Raw genomic sequence first — 6000 nt, 5'->3', positions numbered from 1 at the left:
GGAGACGCCGTTAAAAACTTTCAATAGTATCATAAGTGACTATCTCAGCAATATTGTGTATAGAAGGTATTCATATTTATTAAAAAAAATAAATCTCCATGCAGAGCCTTTTGCAAAGTTGCAATGGTGATTGATTTGTTTTGGTAAGTTCGGGGCTTATAAGACCTTCTGCAAGGTTAACCCTCCAAACGGGTAACCAAGAGGTTAATAAACCCTCTGTATTTCACCCTATAAAGAGCAAAGCTCTGAGGCAATGAGGACACCAAACCTGCATTAATCCCTCCTAGCCTTCAGCACTATATGATAAAATATGTAATCTTTACTGGCCAAAGCACAGACGAAACCAAAACAAGGTGTTTATCTGCAAAATGAAGACAACTGTATTTGCACTTTCCCAGATACAAGTGTACAAGTATAACTCTTAAGCATAACTTAGATGTTTTCAGCAAGTTTTCAAGGTATGACCTTTAACCATTATGTATTTATATACTATCAGAGGGCTGGAGCACCTCTCCTATGAAGACAGGCTGAGAGAGTTGGGATTGTTCAGCCTGGAAAAGAGAAGGTGACAGCTTATAGCACCTTCCAGTACCTAAAGGGGCCTACCAGAAAGCCAGAGAGGGACTTTTTACAAGGGCATATAGTGATAGGACAAGGGGGAATGGCTTTAAACCAGAGGGAGGTAGGTTTATATTAGATATTAGGAAGAAATTCTTTACTGTGAGTCACTGGAACAGGTTGCCCAGAGAAGTTGTGGATGCCTCTACCCCTGCAAGTGCTCAATGCCAGGTTGGATGGGGCTCTGAGTAAAACCTGGTATAATGGAAGGCATCCCTGCCCATGGAGGGGGTTTGGAACTGGATGAACTTGAAGGTCCTTTTCAATCCAACCCGTTTTATGATTCTATGTTTCCATTACCTACTGCTCTAAAAGAAGTTGGAAAAATTAAAAAAATCTTGAGGTTTTGTAAGTCATTTAAAACCAAACTTGTGACATTTTGCATTTATTAGTGTATCAAATATCTTTTAAGAGGGAAGAACGCTTGGAATGTCACTGTTCTCCCAAGTGAGACAAATGTATGAAAAAATTTGTTTTGAAAAAGGGAAGAGGCAACCAGAGAAGACCATAACTTGTGTATAAAGTATTGTTTCAAGTCACTACACACTTTTGTACTTCATAAGGCAAGAAAGAAGCACTTGGAAATTTTACACATATTTTAAGAAATAATACTGATACTTTTCATGAAGTATCAGTATCAGATTACTGACATTAGTAACAAGCAAAGCCTAGCAGTAGAGAAATTAACATTTTATGCAAAGACCAGAAATAGAAATATTGCCATTTACACCTTCACCCACCCTTTGTGGCTGGGAATGTAATGCTGCATCCATTTCAATTAGGCTGCTTTACGTCAGAAAAACAAATAGGCAGGAAAGAGAGATGAAGCTTAGTGGCAGACTTTCAAAGTGCTACCAAAAGATTGTAAAAGTAGTCCCATGCAGTAAGCAAGTACCTAATTTTGGACAATCTCTGAACAAAAGAGGGACTCTAATTTTCTTTAAATGTAAGCTTTAGTTGTACAGAAAACAGTATTTCCTGAATTCTGTAAATCAGATGGATCAATTAGGTTGTTAACCGTAAACAGCTAGTTTTACTTCTCATGTTGGATTTTGTGAGTTCACATATTCTGTTATATTTGCTGCATGTAAAAACTTAAATCATCACAGTTTTCAGGCACTTGTACTAGTATTACCAGTCAAGAAAAGACCAGTATTTTTTTTCTTCTGTAATAGTCTAAGATACTTTTAAAAGTTGAACTGTACATAATGTTTCTTCCTTTTCCAAACTTTGTGGTTTTCCTATATATTTTCTACGAAGAATGAATAGGTTCAAAAGTAGTACTTATAAGAGCATTCCTTTTGTTTCATGAAAGAATTTACATGCCCAAATCAGATTGCTGGCCCCCATGTTGTTTTTGACGCATAATAAAATACCAGACTTGGCTGGAAGTTGCTCCAGGGTCTCATACTATAAGCTTTTGTTCCTTTCAATTAACAGTGGTGCTGGACTTTCTGTGACAACCACTCAAAGGCCTTGTTTATGCCCGAAAGTTCACGCTATCACTGCCTACACAGCAGTACGGTGGTACGGTACGAAGCCAAAGTTCATTAATCTTCAGTGTAAGGCACAGCTTCAGCCTCACATGTTTGTGCATATAAGTACTTCTAGGTTTGCAAATCCGCAGAGAATGCCTCAGCTTCCTGTAAGGGAAAGCCGTCCCCGTGCTCGGCTGCCAGAGGTGCCGTGGGGCGGGCGGTGTCTCGCCCTGCAGCGGGGCAGCCGAGCGGCCTCTCCGCCACCGTCGAGGGCTGCGAGAGCTGCCTCTCCCCCGCCTACATCCGCCCGCCCGAGAACGGGAAAGGGTAAGTTACTTAGGGAGGGACAAGAGGTCCGGCGGCGGAGGACGGGGACCAGCCGGAGGGAACCCGCTGCCAGCCGGACAGTGGCTCCTGTCACGGCGACGGCTGAGCCTCCCACTGGAGCCCGCCCTGCCTGCGCGGCCGGGGAGGGAGGGCGGGAGGCGGGTGGAGAAGACACCCCCCGCCTTTATCGCTCGCACAGCACCGGGGTGGGCTGGTTCTCGTGGCCGCCGCCGCAGAGGAGCCTTCTCGGGGGGCAGCGACTACCGGGAACCCTCCTTATCCTGCCCCAGCAGCTCTGCCCCGCGCCCGGCGCCCCGGTGCTGCAGCCCGACCCCGCCTCCCCCGAGGTCGATTCCGTGCTCTCCGTTCTTCTCCCCGCCGCGGCGCCCGACTTGGTTCAGCCCGGGGCAGGCGCTAGGAATAAGCCCTGTCCCCTTTGAAGAGCCTCGGTTCAGGCTCGCCTCCTCCCTCCCACCGCCGCTGCGCACTGCTCGGTGCCGACTGGGCCCTCCCGCCCGGGCGGCGGCGGCTCCAGCTCCAGCTCCAGAAGTTCCTGCTGCCCGTGCCCGGGGCGCGCGCACGAGGCTGGCTCGGCCGTCGGGGGCGCCCGGCGGGAGCGGCGGGAGCAGCAGCAGGAGCGGCGGGAGCAGCAGCAGGAGCAGCAGAAGCAGGAGCAGCACCAGGAGGGGCGGCGGCGGGAGGAGGGCTGTTATGCAGGAGCCGCCGATGCCGCTGTGAGATGGCATCATTCTGCGCGGTGGCGGCGGCGGAGCGCGGCGCGGAGGGGTGAGGAGCCGCCGCGGCGGCGAGGAGGCGACGGAGAAGAAGAAAGAGGTGGGAGGAAGGAGAAGGAGGCGGCAGCAGCTGTGAGGCTGCGAGCCACGGTAAGAGAACAAAACCGGCTGTGCCGCAGCCGGTTCGGCTTGCGGTCTGGCCCGGCAGAAACGCGGCTGCCGCTCTCGTCGCTCTTCGCCGCCGTTCGGACGTGGGGGAGCGGGGGCGGCAGGGGCAGGGGGGTGGGCGCTGGACGGGTGCGAGCTGCCCCTGTCACCGAGGGGCGGGGAGGAGGGGAATGGGCGTGGGGGCTAAAATGGCGAAGGGAGCTCTTCTGAGGTCTCGGTCTCTCTTTTCCGGCAGTGCAACTCGTCGCACCCCTCGGGCTCTGCTGGCGGGGGGCGGCGGCTGTTGCTTCTCCTCTCCCGATGCCCCATATGGTGCCCGGAGGATTGTTGTGTTTCCCTGCCGTCTCCCACCCTGGCTCGAGTCTGGACAGGGCTCAGGGCCTCTGGGCCCGCACCTGGCGATGGGAGGGAGGGTCGGGGCTATGTTGAGTCTGTGGAGGTGTGGGGCGGGGGGAGAGAGAGGGAGAGTGTCGCCGGTGTCCGGTGTCAGGCGAATAACCTTGTTTATTCCTGTCTACGGCCTTTGCGAGGGTGACTGAGGACTGAGTCCTGACCTGTGTCAACGCTGAGTGGATTGCGAGAGGCTTTAGTGGCCGGGAGTCAGTGAGGCAGTTCCACGGCCGGCCCCCGCTTGCTTATCTGCCGGGTGAAAACAGGAGAAGGATATTGTTACGTTTCAGTTCACCTTCCTTTGGTGAAGCCGGGCAGGGAGGAGGTGAAGAGCCGTTTCCCCTCTCCAGTGCACTGCTGTCACTCCTCACGGTGCCAAAGTGTGCCTCGGCTCAGAGGCAGAGGGCACGGTGGGGCGCGAAGTGGTTTCGGGCACCGCTCACATTATAGGTATCTGCTTGTCTCTCGGGGCCCTCATGGTGTGTGTTTGGCTGAGCAGACTGTGAATTCAAGATCTCAAAAGACCTGTTTGTGTCATTTATCTTTGTTTACGTCGTTGCAAAATGTTACAACTCAATCCAACTGTTTATTTACTTGATTTTATTTGTAGTTGTCTTATTTTTGGAACGATACCAGTTCTCATCCTAGTTTAACTAGGAGCTCTGCTTCCAGATCTGTAAATGTTTAAACTATATATCAAAGAAAGAAAAGGACTTAACACCACCTCATCATTTTAATGGGAGCTCTTTGATGTTTGGGTGAAACAGTAAAAAGAGGTATTTATATTTCAGTTGTATTTTCACAGGGCACCTGTGTCATATAGTAAGTCATCAGGATATCGTGCATTGAAAAAAACTCAGGTTATGCAAGTCTTATAATACTGACTTACTAGGTGATGCAGTCACCCACTGCAGGTAGCTGGGTTATATAGGATCATACATGTGAAAGACAGTATGGCCTTCATAGTAATGAGTCTCCCCCTCAAACTGGTGTTCTGTTTTAATCCCTTTGTGATATAGAAACAAACTGATTATTATTGTCTGTGATAATGCTTTACTAACTTGGACTGGTTGTTTATTTTTTTTTAAATTTTGTATGCTGCCTTATGTGAGTCTGTGTTGGTCAAGATATAAACTGAATTATTGTTTCTTGTTGATTTTAATACTAATAAAGATTAAAGAAATTTCGCATAGAGAAAACATCTGCAGGGGTTTTCATCATTCTGAAAAAAATCTTAGGGCTGCAGAAGCACAATTTACCTGGACTCTTGATAAAGATGCTTTCAAATGGGGCAACTAGAAATACTTTCAGTTGATGTTGCTTGTGAAACTGTGGGTTTAGAACCCCTTTTTTGCCTTTTCAATATGTATTTTGAGCTGTATTTTAAAGTGCTTCTAGGTTCACCAACTTAATACTGTCAGTAGACTTTCTCCAATGATACTGTAGAATAATTCCCTTAAACTCACTATTATACTTGAAAACTTAGGAGTAGTTTTACATACCTGGGACTGATTTAATCTCTCAACATGGGACATTTCATTACCAAAAGAATTTGGATTATTTTTTTGGAAGAATAGTTTACATTTGTTACTAAACATCAATGAAAAAAACATTTTAAGTCAGCCAGTATGTTTTTATTTAAGTGTTGGCACTAAAGTTAAATAATCACCTGTCTTCAAGTGCTTCTTAAATCACAGGAATACTGATTGAGTTCAGAGCCAACCCCTTTTCCTGAGTCTGTGGAACCCTTGGAAGAAGGTGATATGTTTGCTAGTTTTATTGCTTTTCTTTTTTCCTTCTTATCTTTCCATATGAAGTTGGAAATTTTGATAAGTTTGAATTTTTACCCACTTCTCTGTTGTTTCTCATAAAACAATGTGTGTGGAAAGACATTTCTCCTGGGTCTTGGACACAAAGAAGAATCAGAGGTAAGGATCTGTGACAGGAAGTTGGTATTGCATTCAGTTTACTCATGTTCAGTATTCCTATGCCATTAAAACAGTAGATTTGAAAACTAAGGTGCCATAATCAAAAAATTATGGCCTAAGCCATGTTTATTAATTGGAAATAACTACTTTTTATGCACTTACAGGAAACAGTCATTGTTAACTTATAAAAACTCCAAAACCTAAATCCCCCTCCCCAAAAAACCCCAAGTTCATTTTAGAATTTATAGATAATGAAGTGTGAAGGCGTAGTGAGGTAATGGATGGAATAATAAACAAAAATAAGTCCTAGCTGCAAGCTGTGCTTAAGTGATTCTTGTAAGTTACTCTTTTTTCATA

At 46.7% G+C, this 6000-nt stretch overlaps 1 protein-coding gene across 3 annotated transcripts in view; it reads left to right on the top strand.

Moving 5' to 3' along the window:
- Positions 1–2399: 2399 nt before the first annotated feature.
- The window catches only part of WWP1 (WW domain containing E3 ubiquitin protein ligase 1), a 57655-nt gene continuing 54054 nt past the window's right edge, over positions 2400–6000 (top strand). For 2 of the 3 annotated variants that reach the window (XM_064649519.1, XM_064649501.1), the window contains exon 1: positions 3169–3307. The gene's annotated coding sequence lies outside the window, so the exon portion shown is untranslated. Of the gene's footprint in view, positions 2424–3168; positions 3308–6000 lie in introns of those variants that run through there. The other variant, XM_064649508.1, reaches the window with a different exon arrangement.

The sequence above is a fragment of the Pseudopipra pipra genome, chromosome 1 (assembly GCF_036250125.1).
Source record: "Pseudopipra pipra isolate bDixPip1 chromosome 1, bDixPip1.hap1, whole genome shotgun sequence".
In the NCBI taxonomy this organism is placed as follows: Eukaryota; Metazoa; Chordata; class Aves; order Passeriformes; family Pipridae; genus Pseudopipra; species Pseudopipra pipra.
This window is presented reverse-complemented; position numbering and strand designations above follow the sequence as displayed.